Source organism: Hemiscyllium ocellatum, chromosome 26 (genome assembly GCF_020745735.1).
Source record: "Hemiscyllium ocellatum isolate sHemOce1 chromosome 26, sHemOce1.pat.X.cur, whole genome shotgun sequence".
In the NCBI taxonomy this organism is placed as follows: domain Eukaryota; kingdom Metazoa; phylum Chordata; class Chondrichthyes; order Orectolobiformes; family Hemiscylliidae; genus Hemiscyllium; species Hemiscyllium ocellatum.
The window spans coordinates 53,081,792-53,102,034 of record NC_083426.1 but is presented as its reverse complement, the minus strand read 5'-3'; positions in this window follow the sequence as shown (position 1 = coordinate 53,102,034).

Below are 20,243 nucleotides of genomic sequence, written 5' to 3'. Positions count from 1 at the left end.
AGCATCAACACCCACTTAAACACCAGCCCTAACATTAACGTGAGCACCATAATCAAATCAGCATCAAAACCCACTTAAACAGCAGCACTAACATCAACGTGAGCACCATAATCAAATCAGCATCAACACCAACTACAACACCACCACGAACAAAAACGTAACCACCATATTCATTTCAGCATCAAAACCAACCACAACACCAGCACTAACATCAACGTGAGCACCATAATCAAAACAGCATCAACACCAACTAGAACACAAGCGCTAATTTCAACGTGATCACCATAATCAAATCAGCATCAACCCCCACTACAACACAGTCACTAACATCAACGCCAGCACCAAAATCAAATCAGCATCATCAAACACCACGACAACAGCACGAAAATCAACCTGAGCCCCATCATCAAATCAGCATCACCAAACACGACAACACCAGCACTAACATCAACCTGAACACCATAATCAAATCAGCATCAAAAACACGACAAAGCCAGCACTAACACCAACGTGAGCACCAAACTCAAATCAGCATCAGTACCCACTACAACACCAGCACTAACGTCTACGTGAGCACCATTATCAAATCAGCATCAACACCCACTACAACACCAGCACTAACATCAACGTGAGCACCATAATCAAATCAGCATCAACCACCACTACAACACTAGCACTAACATCAATGTGAGCACCATAATCAAATAAGTATCAACACTCACTCCAACTTCAGCTGTAAAATCAACGTGAGCACCATAATCAAATCAGCATCAAGCCCCATCACAACACCAGCACTAACATCAATGTGAGCACAATAATCAAACCAGCATCAACACCCACTACAACACAAGCACGATCCTCAACGTGAGCACCATATTCAAATCTGATTCAACACACACTCCAACACCAGCACTAATGTTAACGTGAGCACCACAATCATTTCAGCATCAACACCCACTTCAACACCAGTACTAACATCAACGTGAGCAACATAATCAAATCAGCATCAACACCAACTACAACACCAGCACTAACATCAACGTAAGCACCATACCCAAATCAGGATCAACACCCACTACAACACCAGCGCTAACATCAACATGAATACCATAATCAAATCAGCATCAACACCCACTTAAACACCAGCCCTAACATGAACATGAGCACGATAATCAAATCAGCATCAACACCAACTACAACATCAGCAGTAACAACAACGTGAGCACCATAATCAAATCAGCATCAACACCCACTTAAACACCAGCCCTAACATCAACGTGAGCACCATAATCAAATCAGCATCTACAACAACTACAACACCACCACGAACAAAAACGTAAACACCATATTCATTTCAGCATCAAAACCCACCACAACACCAGCCGAACATCAACGTGAGCACCATAATCAAATCAGCATCAGCACCAACTACAACACCAGCACTAACATCAACGTGAGCACCACAATCAAATCAGCATCTACAACAACTACAACACCACCACGAACAAAAACGTAAACACCATATTCATTTCAGCATCAAAACCCACCACAACACCAGCCGAACATCAACGTGAGCACCATAATCAAATCAGCATCAACACCAACTACAACTCCAGATCGAACAAAAACGTGATGACCATAATCAAATGACCATCAAAACCCAACACAACTCCAGCACGAATATCAACGTGAGCACCATCATTAAATCAGCATCAACACCGACTGCAACACCAGCACTAACATCAACGTGAGCACCACAATCATTTCAGCAACCACACCCACTCCAACACCAGCACTAACATCAACGTGAGCAACATAATCAAATCAGCATCAACACCAACTACAACACCAGCACTAAAATCAACGTGAATACCATAACCATCTCAGCATCAACACCCACTTAAACACCAGCCCTAACATTAACGTGAGCACCATAATCAAATCAGCATCAAAACCCACTTAAACAGCAGCACTAACATCAACGTGAGCACCATAATCAAATCAGCATCAACACCAACTACAACACCAGCACGAACAAAAACGTAACCACCATATTCATTTCAGCATCAAAACCAACCACAACACCAGCACTAACATCAACGTGAGCACCATAATCAAAACAGCATCAACACCAACTAGAACACAAGCGCTAATTTCAACGTGATCACCATAATCAAATCAGCATCAACCCCCACTACAACACAGTCACTAACATCAACGCCAGCACCAAAATCAAATCAGCATCAACAAACACCACGACAACAGCACGAAAATCAACCTGAGCCCCATCATCAAATCAGCATCACCAAACACGACAACACCAGCACTAACATCAACCTGAACACCATAATCAAATCAGCATCAAAAACACGACAAAGCCAGCACTAACACCAACGTGAGCACCAAAATCAAATCAGCATCAGTACCCACTACAACACCAGCACTCACGTCTACGTGAGCACCATTATCAAATCAGCATCAACACCCACTACAACACCAGCACTAACATCAACGTGAGCACCATAATCAAATCAGCATCAACCACCACTACAACACTAGCACTAACATCAATGTGAGCACCATAATCAAATAAGTATCAACACTCACTCCAACTTCAGCTGTAAAATCAACGTGAGCACCATAATCAAATCAGCATCAAGCCCCATCACAACACCAGCACTAACATCAATGTGAGCACAATAATCAAACCAGCATCAACACCCACTACAACACAAGCACGATCCTCAACCTGAGCACCATATTCAAATCTGATTCAACACACACTCCAACACCAGCACTAATGTTAACGTGAGCACCACAATCATTTCAGCATCAACACCCACTTCAACACCAGTACTAACATCAACGTGAGCAACATAATCAAATCAGCATCAACACCAACTACAACACCAGCACTAACATCAACGTAAGCACCATACCCAAATCAGCATCAACACCCACTACAACACCAGCCCTAACATGAACATGAGCACCATAATCAAATCAGCATCAACACCAACTACAACATCAGCAGTAGCAACAACGTGAGCACCATAATCAAATCAGCATCAACACCCACTTAAACACCAGCCCTAACATCAACGTGAGCACCATAATCAAATCAGCATCTACAACAACTACAACACCACCACGAACAAAAACGTAAACACCATATTCATTTCAGCATCAAAACCCACCACAACACCAGCCGAACATCAACGTGAGCACCATAATCAAATCAGCATCAGCACCAACTACAACACCAGCACTAACAGCAACACGAGCACCATAACCAAATCAGCATCAACAACAACTACAACTCCAGATCGAACAAAAACGTGATGACCATAATCAAATGACCATCAAAACCCAACACAACTCCAGCACGAATATCAACGTGAGCACCATCATTAAATCAGCACCGACACCCACTACAACACCAGCACTAATATCAACGTGAGCACCACAATCAAATCAGCATCAACACACACCTACAACACCAGCACTAACAACAACATGAGCACCAACATCAAATCAGCATCAACACAAACTACAACACCAGCACTAACATCAACGTGATCACCATAACCAAATCAGCATCAACACAAACTACAAAACCAGCACTAACATCAACGTGAGCACCATAACCAAATCAGCATCAACACCAACTACAACACCAGCACTAACGTCAACGTGAGCACCATAATTAAAACAGCATCAACACCAACTAGAACACAAGCACTAATTTCAACGGGATCACCGTAATCAAATCAGCATCAACCCCCACTACAACACAGTCACTAACATCAACGCCAGCACCAAAATCAAATCAGCATCATCAAACACCACGACAACAGCACGAAAATCAACCTGAGCCCCATCATCAAATCAGCATCACCAAACACGACAACACCAGCACTAACATCAACCTGAACACCATAATCAAATCAGCATCAAAAACACGACAAAACCAGCACTAACACCAACATGAGCACCAAAATCAAATCAGCATCAACACCCACTACAACACAAGCACGATTCTCAACGTGAGCACCATTTTCAAATCTGATTCAACACACACTCCAATACCAGCATTAACATTAACGTGAGCACCATAAACAAATCAGTATCAACAAACACTTAAACACCAGCACGAACATCAACGTGAGCATCACAATCAAATCAGCATCAACACTCACTACAACACCAGCACAAACATCAACATGAGCACCACAATCAAATCAGCATCAACAAACACGACAAAACCAGCACTAACACCAACGTGAGCACCAAAATCAAATCAGCATCAATACCCACTACAACACAAGCACGATCCTCAACGTGAGCACCATATTCAAATCTGATTCAACACACACTCAAACACCAGCACTAATATTAACGTGAGCACCACAATCATTTCAGCATCAACACCCACTTCAACACCAGCACTAACAACAACGTGAGCACCATAATCAAATCAGCATCAACACCCACCACAACAACAACACTAACATCATCGTGAATGCTACCATCAAATCAGCATCAAAACCCACTACAACACCAGCACTAACATCAACGTGAGCACCACAATCATTTCAGCATCAACACCAACTACAACACCAGCACTAACATCTACGTGAACACCATAAAAAAATCAGCATCAACTCCCACTACAACGCCAGCACTAACATCAACGTGAGCACCATAATCAAATCAGCACCAACACCCACTTAAACACCAGCACTAACATCAACGTGAGCACCATCATCAAATCAGCATCAACACCCACTACTACACCAGCACTCACATCAATGTGAGCACCATAATCAATTCTGCATAAACATCCACTACAACACTAGCACAATCACCAAAATGTGCACCATAATCAAATCAGTATCAACACCCACTACAACAACAGCACTAACATTATCGTGAGTGCCACCATCAAATCAGCATCAACACTCACTACAACACCAGCACTAACATCAACGTGAGCGCCACCTTCAAATCAGCATCAACACCGACTGCAACACCTGCACTAACATCAACGTGAGCACCACAATCATTTCAGCAACCACACCCACTCCAACACCAGCACTAACATCAACGTGAGCAACATAATCAAATCAGCATCAACACCAACTACAACACCAGAACTAACATCAATGTGAACACCATAATCAAATCAGAATCAACACCCACTACAACACCAGCACTAAAATCAACGTGAATACCATAACCATCTCAGCATCAACAACCACTTAAACACCAGCCCTAACATTAACGTGAGCACCATAATCAAATCAGCATCAAAACCCACTTAAACAGCAGCACTAACATCAACGTGAGCACCATAATCAAATCAGCATCAACACCAACTACAACACCAGCACGAACAAAAACGTAACCACCATATTCATTTCAGCATCAAAACCAACCACAACACCAGCACTAACATCAACGTGAGCACCATAATCAAAACAGCATCAACACCAACTAGAACACAAGCGCTAATTTCAACGTGATCACCATAATCAAATCAGCATCAACCCCCACTACAACACAGTCACTAACATCAATGCCAGCACCAAAATCAAATCAGCATCATCAAACACCACGACAACAGCACGAAAATCAACCTGAGCCCCATCATCAAATCAGCATCACCAAACACGACAACACCAGCACTAACATCAACCTGAACACCATAATCAAATCAGCATCAAAAACACGACAAAGCCAGCACTAACACCAACGTGAGCACCAAAATCAAATCAGCATCAGTACCCACTACAACACCAGCACTAACGTCTACGTGAGCACCATTATCAAATCAGCATCAACACCCACTACAACACCAGCACTAACATCAACGTGAGCACCATAATCAAATCAGCATCAACCACCACTACAACACTAGCACTAACATCAATGTGAGCACCATAATCAAATAAGTATCAACACTCACTCCAACTTCAGCTGTAAAATCAACGTGAGCACCATAATCAAATCAGCATCAAGCCCCATCACAACACCAGCACTAACATCAATGTGAGCACAATAATCAAACCAGCATCAACACCCACTACAACACAAGCACGATCCTCAACGTGAGCACCATATTCAAATCTGATTCAACACACAATCCAACACCAGCACTAACGTTAACGTGAGCACCACAATCATTTCAGCATCAACACCCACTTCAACACCAGTACTAACATCAACGTGAGCAACATAATCAAATCAGCATCAACACCAACTACAACACCAGCACTAACATCAACGTAAGCACCATACCCAAATCAGGATCAACACCCACTACAACACCAGCACTAACATCAACATGAATACCATAATCAAATCAGCATCAACACCCACTTAAACACCAGCCCTAACATGAACATGAGCACGATAATCAAATCAGCATCAACACCAACTACAACATCAGCAGTAACAACAACGTGAGCACCATAATCAAATCAGCATCAACACCCACTTAAACACCAGCCCTAACATCAACGTGAGCACCATAATCAAATCAGCATCTACAACAACTACAACACCACCACGAACAAAAACGTAAACACCATATTCATTTCAGCATCAAAACCCACCACAACACCAGCCGAACATCAACGTGAGCACCATAATCAAATCAGCATCAGCACCAACTACAACACCAGCACTAACAGCAACACGAGCACCATAACCAAATCAGCATCAACACCAACTACAACTCCAGATCGAACAAAAACGTGATGACCATAATCAAATGACCATCAAAACCCAACACAACTCCAGCACGAATATCAACGTGAGCACCATCATTAAATCAGCATCAACACCGACTGCAACACCTGCACTAACATCAACGTGAGCACCACAATCATTTCAGCAACCACACCCACTCCAACACCAGCACTAACATCAACGTGAGCAACATAATCAAATCAGCATCAACACCAACTACAACACCAGAACTAACATCAATGTGAACACCATAATCAAATCAGAATCAACACCCACTACAACACCAGCACTAAAATCAACGTGAATACCATAACCATCTCAGCATCAACACCCACTTAAACACCAGCCCTAACATTAACGTGAGCACCATAATCAAATCAGCATCAAAACCCACTTAAACAGCAGCACTAACATCAACGTGAGCACCATAATCAAATCAGCATCAACACCAACTACAACACCAGCACGAACAAAAACGTAACCACCATATTCATTTCAGCATCAAAACCAACCACAACACCAGCACTAACATCAACGTGAGCACCATAATCAAAACAGTATCAACACCAACTAGAACACAAGCGCTAATTTCAACGTGATCACCATAATCAAATCAGCATCAACCCCCACTACAACACAGTCACTAACATCAACGCCAGCACCAAAATCAAATCAGCATCATCAAACACCACGACAACAGCACGAAAATCAACCTGAGCCCCATCATCAAATCAGCATCACCAAACACGACAACACCAGCACTAACATCAACCTGAACACCATAATCAAATCAGCATCAAAAACACGACAAAGCCAGCACTAACACCAACGTGAGCACCAAAATCAAATCAGCATCAGTACCCACTACAACACCAGCACTAACGTCTACGTGAGCACCATTATCAAATCAGCATCAACACCCACTACAACACCAGCACTAACATCAACGTGAGCACCATAATCAAATCAGCATCAACCACCACTACAACACTAGCACTAACATCAATGTGAGCACCATAATCAAATAAGTATCAACACTCACTCCAACTTCAGCTGTAAAATCAACGTGAGCACCATAATCAAATCAGCATCAAGCCCCATCACAACACCAGCACTAACATCAATGTGAGCACAATAATCAAACCAGCATCAACACCCACTACAACACAAGCACGATCCTCAACCTGAGCACCATATTCAAATCTGATTCAACACACACTCCAACACCAGCACTAATGTTAACGTGAGCACCACAATCATTTCAGCATCAACACCCACTTCAACACCAGTACTAACATCAACGTGAGCAACATAATCAAATCAGCATCAACACCAACTACAACACCAGCACTAACATCAACGTAAGCACCATACCCAAATCAGGATCAACACCCACTACAACACCAGCGCTAACATCAACATGAATACCATAATCAAATCAGCATCAACACCCACTTAAACACCAGCCCTAACATGAACATGAGCACGATAATCAAATCAGCATCAACACCAACTACAACATCAGCAGTAACAACAACGTGAGCACCATAATCAAATCAGCATCAACACCCACTTAAACACCAGCCCTAACATCAACGTGAGCACCATAATCAAATCAGCATCTACAACAACTACAACACCACCACGAACAAAAACGTAAACACCATATTCATTTCAGCATCAAAACCCACCACAACACCAGCCGAACATCAACGTGAGCACCATAATCAAATCAGCATCAGCACCAACTACAACACCAGCACTAACAGCAACACGAGCACCATAACCAAATCAGCATCAACAACAACTACAACTCCAGATCGAACAAAAACGTGATGACCATAATCAAATGACCATCAAAACCCAACACAACTCCAGCACGAATATCAACGTGAGCACCACAATCAAATCAGCATCAACACACACCTACAACACCAGCACTAACAACAACATGAGCACCAACATCAAATCAGCATCAACACAAACTACAACACCAGCACTAACATCAACGTGATCACCATAACCAAATCAGCATCAACACAAACTACAACACCAGCACTAACATCAACGTGAGCACCATAACCAAATCAGCATCAACACCAACTACAACACCAGCACTAACATCAACGTGAGCACCATAATTAAAACAGCATCAACACCAACTAGAACACAAGCACTAATTTCAACGGGATCACCGTAATCAAATCAGCATCAACCCCCACTACAACACAAGCACTAACATCAACGCGAGCACCAAAATCAAATCAGCATCATCAAACACCACGATAACAGCACGAAAATCAACCTGAGCCCCATCATCAAATCAGCATCACCAAACACGACAACACCAGCACTAACATCATACTGAACACCATAATCAAATCAGCATCAAAAACACGACAAAGCCAGCACTAACACCAACGTGAGCACCAAAATCAAATCAGCATCAATACCCACTACAACACAAGCACGAGTCTCAACGTGAGCACCATATTCAAATCTGATTCAACACACACTCCAACACCAGCAGTAACATCAACGTGAGCACCACAATCATTTCAGCATCAACACCAACTACAACACCAGCACTAACATCAACGTGAGCAACATAATCAAATCAGCATCAACACCAGCTACAACACCAGCACTAACATCAACATGAATACCATAATCAAATCAGCATCAACACCCACTTAAACACCAGCACTAACATCAACATGAGCACCATAATCAAATCAGCATCAACAACAACTACAACACCACCACGAACAAAAACGTAAACACCATATTCATTTCAGCATCAAAACCCAACACAACACCAGCCGAACATCAACGTGAGCACCACAATCAGATCAGCATCAGCACTCACTACAACACCAGCACTAACATCAACGTGAGCACCACAATCAAATCAGCATCAACCCCAACTTCAAGACCAGCCCTAACATCAAAGTGAGCAACACAATCAAATCAGCATCAACACCAACCACAACACCAGCAGTAACATCAACGGGAGCACCATCATCAAATCAGCACCAACACCCACTACAACACGAGCTCTAACAGCAACGTGAGCACCACAATCAAATCAGCATCAACACCCACTCCAACACCGGCACTAACATCAACGTGAGTACCAGAATCAAATCAGCATCAACACCCACCACAACAACAACACTAACATCATCGTGAGTGCTACCATCAAATCAGCATCAACACCCACTACAACACCTGCACTAACATCAACGAGAACACCACAATCATTTCAGCATCAACACCAACTACAACACCAGCACTAACATCTAAGTGAACACCATGAACAAATCAGCAGCAACTCCCACTACAACACCAGCACTAACATCAACGTGAGCACCATAATCAAATCAGAACCAACACCCATATAAACACCAGCCCGAACATTAACGTGAGCATCATAATCAAATCAGCATCAACACCAACTACAACACCAGCAGTAACAACATCGTGAGCACCATAATCAAATCAGCATCAAAACCCACTTAAACACCAGCACTAACATCAACGTGAGCGCCATCATCAAATCAGCATCAACCCCCACTACAACACTAGCACTAACATCAATGTGAGCACCATAATCAAATAAGTATCAACACTCACTCCAACATCAGCTGTAAAATCAACGTGAGCACCATAATCAAATCAGCATCAACCCCCATCACAACACCAGCACTAACATCAACGTGAGCACAATAATCAAACCAGCATCAACACCCACTACAACACAAGCACGATCCTCAACGTGAGCACCATATTCAAATCTGATTCAACACACAATCCAACACCAGCACTAACGTTAAAGTGAGCACCACAATCATTTCAGCATCAACACCCACTTCAACACCAGTACTAACGTCAACGTGAGCAACATAATCAAATCAGCATCAACACCAACTACAACACCAGCACTAACATCAACGTAAGCACCATACCCAAATCAGGATCAACACCCACTACAACACCAGCACTAACATCAACATGAATACCATAATCAAATCAGCATCAACACCCACTTAAACACCAGCCCTAACATGAACATGAGCACGATAATCAAATCAGCATCAACACCAACTACAACATCAGCAGTAACAACAACGTGAGCACCATAATCAAATCAGCATCAACACCCACTTAAACACCAGCCCTAACATCAACGTGAGCACCATAATCAAATCAGCATCTACAACAACTACAACACCACCACGAACAAAAACGTAAACACCATATTCATTTCAGCATCAAAACCCACCACAACACCAGCCGAACATCAACGTGAGCACCATAATCAAATCAGCATCAGCACCAACTACAACACCAGCACTAACAGCAACGTGAATACCATAATCAAATCAGCATCAACACCCACTTAAACACCAGCACTCACATCAATGTGAGCACCATAATCAAATCTGCATAAACATCCACTACAACACTAGCACAATCACCAAAATGTGCACCATAATCAAATCAGTATCAACACCCACTACAACAACAGCACTAACATCAACGTGAATACCATAATCAAATCAGCATCAACACCCACTTAAACACCAACCCTAACATTAACGTGAGCACCATAATCAAATCAGCATCATCACCAACTACAACACCAGCAGTAAAAACAACGTGAGCACCATAATCAAATCAGCATCAAAACCCACTTAAACAGCAGCACTAACATCAACGTGAGCACCATAATCAAATCAGCATCAACACCAACTACAACACCACCACGAACAAAAACGTAACCACCATATCCATTTCAGCATCAAAACCAACCACAACACCAGCAGTAACATCAACGTGAGCACCATAATCAAATCAGCATCAAAACCCACTTAAACAGCAGCACTAACATCAACGTGAGCACCATAACCAAATCAGGATCAACAACCACTACAACACCAGCGCTAACATCAACATGAATACCATAATCAAATCAGCATCATCAAACACCACGACAACAGCACGAAAATCATCCTGAACCCCATCATCAAATCAGCATCACCAAACACGACAACACCAGCACTAACATCAACGTGAGCACCAAAATCAAATCAGCATCAACACCCACTACAACACAAGCACGATCATCAAAGTGAGCACCATATTCAAATCTGATTCAACACACACTCCAACACCAGCACTAACATTAACGTGAGCAACATAAACAAATCAGCATCAACAAACACTGAAACACAAGCCCTAACATCAATGTGAGCACCATAATCAAATCAGCATCAACACCAACTACAACACCAGCACGAACAAAAACATGAGCACCATAATCAAATCAGCATCAAAACGCACCACAACACCAGCACGAACATCAACGTGAACACCAAAATCAAAACAGCATCAACACCAACTAGAACACAAGCGCTAATTTCAACGTGATCACCATAATCAAATCAGCATCAACCCCCACTACAACACAGTCACTAACATCAACGCCAGCACCAAAATCAAATCAGCATCATCAAACACCACGACAACAGCACGAAAATCAACCTGAGCCCCATCATCAAATCAGCATCACCAAACACGACAACACCAGCACTAACATCAACCTGAACACCATAATCAAATCAGCATCAAAAACACGACAAAACCAGCACTAACACCAACATGAGCACCAAAATCAAATCAGCATCAACACCCACTACAACACAAGCACGATTCTCAACGTGAGCACCATTTTCAAATCTGATTCAACACACACTCCAATACCAGCATTAACATTAACTTGAGCACCATAAACAAATCAGTATCAACAAACACTTAAACACCAGCACGAACATCAACGTGAGCATCACAATCAAATCAGCATCAACACTCACTACAACACCAGCACAAACATCAACATGAGCACCACAATCACGTCAGCATCAACAAACACGACAAAACCAGCACAAACACCAACGTGAGCACCAAAATCACATCAGCATCAATACCCACTACAACACAAGCACGATCCTCAACGTGAGCACCATATTCAAATCTGATTCAACACACACTCAAACACCAGCCCTAATATTAACGTGAGCACCACAATCATTTCAGCATCAACACCCACTTCAACACCAGCACTAACAACAACGTGAGCACCATAATCAAATCAGCATCAACACCCACCACAACAACAACACTAACATCATCGTGAGTGCTATCATCAAATCAGCATCAAAACCCACTACAACACCAGCACTAACATCAACGTGAGCACCACAATCATTTCAGCATCAACACCAACTACAACACCAGCACTAACATCTACGTGAACACCATAAACAAATCAGCAGCAACTCCCACTACAACGCCAGCACTAACATCAACGTGAGCACCATAATCAAATCAGCACCAACACCCACTTAAACACCAGCCCGAACATTAACGTGAGCATCATAATCAAATCAGCATCAACACCAACTACAACACCAGCAGTAACAACAACGTGAGCACCATAATCAAATCAGCATCAACCACCTCTACTACACCAGCACTCACATCAATGTGAGCACCATAATCAATTCTGCATAAACATCCACTACAACACTAGCACAATCACCAAAATGTGCACCATAATCAAATCAGTATCAACACCCACTACAACAACAGCACTAACATTATCGTGAGTGCCACCATCAAATCAGCATCAACACCCACTACAACACCAGCACTAACGTCTACGTGAGCACCATTATCAAATCAGCATCAACACCCACTACAACACCAGCACTAACATCAACGTGAGCACCATCATCAAATCAGCATCAACCCCCACTACAACACTAGCACTAACATCAATGTGAGCACCATAATCAAATAAGTATCAACACTCACTCCAACATCAGCTGTAAAATCAACGTGAGCACCATAATCAAATCAGCATCAAGCCCCATCACAACACCAGCACTAACATCAATGTGAGCACAATAATCAAACCAGCATCAACACCCACTACAACACAAGCACGATCCTCAACCTGAGCACCATATTCAAATCTGATTCAACACACACTCCAACACCAGCACTAATGTTAACGTGAGCACCACAATCATTTCAGCATCAACACCCACTTCAACACCAGTACTAACATCAACGTGAGCAACATAATCAAATCAGCATCAACACCAACTACAACACCAGCACTAACATCAACGTAAGCACCATACCCAAATCAGGATCAACACCCACTACAACACCAGCGCTAACATCAACATGAATACCATAATCAAATCAGCATCAACACCCACTTAAACACCAGCCCTAACATGAACATGAGCACGATAATCAAATCAGCATCAACACCAACTACAACATCAGCAGTAACAACAACGTGAGCACCATAATCAAATCAGCATCAACACCCACTTAAACACCAGCCCTAACATCAACGTGAGCACCATAATCAAATCAGCATCTACAACAACTACAACACCACCACGAACAAAAACGTAAACACCATATTCATTTCAGCATCAAAACCCACCACAACACCAGCCGAACATCAACGTGAGCACCATAATCAAATCAGCATCAGCACCAACTACAACACCAGCACTAACAGCAACACGAGCACCATAACCAAATCAGCATCAACACCAACTACAACTCCAGATCGAACAAAAACGTGATGACCATAATCAAATGACCATCAAAACCCAACACAACTCCAGCACGAATATCAACGTGAGCACCATCATCAAATCAGCACCGACACCCACTACAACACCAGCACTAATATCAACGTGAGCACCACAATCAAATCAGCATCAACACACACCTACAACACCAGCACTAACAACAACATGAGCACCAACATCAAATCAGCATCAACACAAACTACAACACCAGCACTAACATCAACGTGATCACCATAACCAAATCAGCATCAACACAAACTACAACACCAGCACTAACATCAACGTGAGCACCATAACCAAATCAGCATCAACACCAACTACAACACCAGCACTAACATCAACGTGAGCACCATAATTAAAACAGCATCAACACCAACTAGAACACAAGCACTAATTTCAACGGGATCACCGTAATCAAATCAGCATCAACCCCCACTACAACACAAGCACTAACATCAACGCGAGCACCAAAATCAAATCAGCATCATCAAACACCACGATAACACACGAAAATCAACCTGAGCCCCATCATCAAATCAGCATCACCAAACACGACAACACCAGCACTAACATCATACTGAACACCATAATCAAATCAGCATCAAAAACACGACAAAGCCAGCACTAACACCAACGTGAGCACCAAAATCAAATCAGCATCAACACCCACTACAACACAAGCACGATCCTCAACGTGAGCACCATATTCAAATCTGATTCAACACACACTCCAACACCAGCACTAATATTAACGTGAGCACCACAATCATTTCAGCATCAACACCCACTTCAACACCAGCACTAACAACAACGTGAGCACCATAATCAAATCAGCATCAACACCCACCACAACAACAACACTAACATCATCGTGAGTGCTACCATCAAATCAGCATCAACACCCACTACAACACCAGCACTAACATCAACGTGAGCACCACAATCATTTCAGCATCAACACCAACTACAACACCAGCACTAACATCTACGTGAACACCATAAACAAATCAGCAGCAACTCCCACTACAACGCCAGCACTAACATCAACGTGAGCACCACAATCATTTCAGCATCAACACCAACTACAACACCAGCACTAACATCAACGTGAGCAACATAATCAAATCAGCATCAACACCAACTACAACACCAGCACTAACATCAACATGAATACCATAATCAAATCAGCATCAACACCCACTTAAACACCAGCACTAACATGAACATGAACACCATAATCAAATCAGCATCAACAACAACTACAACACCACCACGAACAAAAACGTAAACACCATATTCATTTCAGCATCAAAACCCAACACAACACCAGCCGAACATCAACGTGAGCACCATAATCAGATCAGCATCAGCACCAACTACAACACCAGCACTAACATCAACGTGAGCACCACAATCAAATCAGCATCAACCCCAACTTCAAGACCAGCCCTAACAGCAACGTGAGCACCACAATCAAATCAGCATCAACACCCAACACAACAACAACACTAACATCATCGTGAGTGCTACCATCAAATCAGCATCAACACCCACTACAACACCTGCACTAACATCAACGTGAACACCACAATCATTTCAGCATCAACACCAACTACAACACCAGCACTAACATCTACGTGAACACCATAAACAAAGCAGCAGCAACTCCCACTACAACACCAGCACTAACATCAACGTGAGCACCATAATCAAATCAGCACCAACACCCACTTAAACACCAGCCCGAACATTAACGTGAGCATCATAATCAAATCAGCATCAACACCAACTACAACACCAGCAGTAACAACATCGTGAGCACCATAATCAAATCAGCATCAAAACCCAGTTAAACACCAGCACTAACATCAACGTGAGCGCCATCATCAAATCAGCATAAACATCCACTACAACACTAGCACAATCACCAAAATGTGCACAATAATCAAATCAGTATCAACACCCACTACAACAAAAGCACTAACATTATCGTGCGTGCCACCATCCAATCAGCATCAACACTCACTACAACACCAGCACTAACATCAACGTGAATACCATAATCAAATCAGCATCAACACCCACTTAAACACCAGCCCTAACATTAACGTGAGCACCATAATCAAATCAGCATCAAAACCCACTTAAACACCAGCACTAACATCAACGTGAGCGCCATCATCAAATCAGCATCAACACCCACTACAACACCAGCACTCACATCAATGTGAGCACCATAAAAAAAAATCTGCATAAACATCCACTACAACACTAGCACAATCACCAAAATGTGCACCATAATCAAATCAGTATCAACACCCACTACAACAACAGCACTAACATTATCGTGCGTGCCACCATCAAATCAGCATCAACACTCACTACAACACCAGCACTAACATCAACGTGAATAACATAATCAAATCAGAATCAACACCCACTTAAACACGAGCCCTAACATTAACGTGAGCACCATAATCAAATCAGCATCATCACCAACTACAACACCAGCAGTAAAAACAACGGGATCACCATAATCAAATCTGCATCAACCCCCACTACAACACAAGCACTAACATCAACGCCAGCACCAAAATCAAATCACATCATCAAACACCACGACAACAGCACGAAAATCAACCTGAGCCCCATCATCAAATCAGCATCACCAAACACAACAACACCAGCACTAACATCAACCTGAACACCACAATCAAATCAGCATCAAAAACACGACAAAGCCAGCACTAACACCAACATGAGCACCAAAATCAAATCAGCATCAACACCCACTACAACACAAGCACGATTCTCAACGTGAGCACCATATTCAAATCTGATTCAACACACACTCCAATACCAGCATTAACATTAACGTGAGCACCATAAACAAATCAGTATCAACAAACACTTAAACACCAGCACGAACATCAACGTGAGCATCACAATCAAATCAGCATCAACACTCACTACAACACCAGCACAAACATCAACATGAGCACCATAACCAAATCAGCATCAACAAACACGACAAAACCAGCACTAACACCAACGTGAGCACCAAAATCAAATCAGCATCAACACCCACTACAACACAAGCACGATCCTCAACGTGAGCACCATATTCAAATCTGATTCAACACACACTCCAACACCAGCACTAATATTAACGTGAGCACCACAATCATTTCAGCATCAACACCCACTTCAACACCAGCACTAACAACGTGAGCACCATAATCAAATCAGCATCAACACCCACCACAACAACAACACTAACATCATCGTGAGTGCTACCATCAAATCAGCATCAACACCCACTACAACACCAGCACTAACATCAACGTGAGCACCACAATCATTTCAGCATCAACACCAACTACAACACCAGCACTAACATCTACGGGAACACCATAAACAAATCAGCAGCAACTCCCACTACAACGCCAGCACTAACATCAACGTGAGCACCACAATCATTTCAGCATCAACACCAACTACAACACCAGCACTAACATCAACGTGAGCAACATAATCAAATCAGCATCAACACCAACTACAACACCAGCACTAACATCAACATGAATACCATAATCAAATCAGCATCAACACCCACTTAAACACCAGCACTAACATGAACATGAACACCATAATCAAATCAGCATCAACAACAACTACAACACCACCACGAACAAAAACGTAAACACCATATTCATTTCAGCATCAAAACCCAACACAACACCAGCCGAACATCAACGTGAGCACCATAATCAGATCAGCATCAGCACCAACTACAACACCAGCACTAACATCAACGTGAGCACCACAATCAAATCAGCATCAACCCCAACTTCAAGACCAGCCCTAACATCAAAGTGAGCAACACAATCAAATCAGCATCAACACCAACCACAACACCAGCAGTAACATCAACGGGAGCACCATCATCAAATCAGCACCGACACCCACTACAACATGAGCTCTAACAGCAACGTGAGCACCACACTCAAATCAGCATCAACACCCACTCCAACACCGGCACTAACATCAACGTGAGTACCAGAATCAAATCAGCATCAACACCCACCACAACAACAACACTAACATCATCGTGAGTGCTACCATCAAATCAGCATCAACACCCACTACAACACCAGCACTAACATCAACGTGAGCACCACAATCATTTCAGCATCAACACCAACTACAACACCAGCACTAACATCTACGTGAACACCATAAACAAATCAGCAGCAACTCCCACTACAACGCCAGCACTAACATCAACGTGAGCACCACAATCATTTCAGCATCAACACCAACTACAACACCAGCACTAACATCAACGTGAGCAACATAATCAAATCAGCATCAACACCAACTACAACACCAGCACTAACATCAACATGAATACCATAATCAAATCAGCATCAACACCCACTTAAACACCAGCACTAACATGAACATGAACACCATAATCAAATCAGCATCAATACCCACTACAACACAAGCACGAGTCTCAACGTGAGCACCATATTCAAATCTGATTCAACACACACTCCAACACCAGCAGTAACATCCACGTGAGCACCACAATCATTTCAGCATCAACACCAACTACAACACCAGCACTAACATCAACGTGAGCAACATAATCAAATCAGCATCAACACCAGCTACAACACCAGCACTAACATCAACATGAATACCATAATCAAATCAGCATCAACACCCACTTAAACACCAGCACAAACATCAACATGAGCACCATAATCAAATCAGCATCAACAACAACTACAACACCACCACGAACAAAAACGTAAACACCATATTCATTTCAGCATCAAAACCCAACACAACACCAGCCGAACATCAACGTGAGCACCACAATCAGATCAGCATCAGCACTCACTACAACACCAGCACTAACATCAACGTGAGCACCACAATCAAATCAGCATCAACCCCAACTTCAAGACCAGCCCTAACATCAAAGTGAGCAACACAATCAAATCAGCATCAACACCAACCACAACACCAGCAGTAACATCAACGGGAGCACCATCATCAAATCAGCACCGACACCCACTACAACACGAGCTCTAACAGCAACGTGAGCACCACAATCAAATCAGCATCAACACCCACTCCAACACCGGCACTAACATCAACGTGAGTACCAGAATCAAATCAGCATCAACACCCACCACAACAACAACACTAACATCATCGTGAGTGCTACCATCAAATCAGCATCAAAACCCACTACAACACCTGCACTAACATCAACGAGAACACCACAATCATTTCAGCATCAACACCAACTACAACACCAGCACTAACATCTAAGTGAACACCATGACCAAATCAGCAGCAACTCCCACTACAACACCAGCACTAACATCAACGTGAGCACCATAATCAAATCAGAACCAACACCCATATAAACACCAGCCCGAACATTAACGTGAGCATCATAATCAAATCAGCATCAACACCAACTACAACACCAGCAGTAACAACATCGTGAGCACCATAATCAAATCAGCATCAAAACCCACTTAAACACCAGCACTAACATCAACGTGAGCGCCATCATCAAATCAGCATCAACCCCCACTACAACACTAGCACTAACATCAATGTGAGCACCATAATCAAATAAGTATCAACACTCACTCCAACATCAGCTGTAAAATCAACGTGAGCACCATAATCAAATCAACATCAACCCCCATCACAACACCAGCACTAACATCAACGTGAGCACAATAATCAAACCAGCATCAACACCCACTACAACACAAG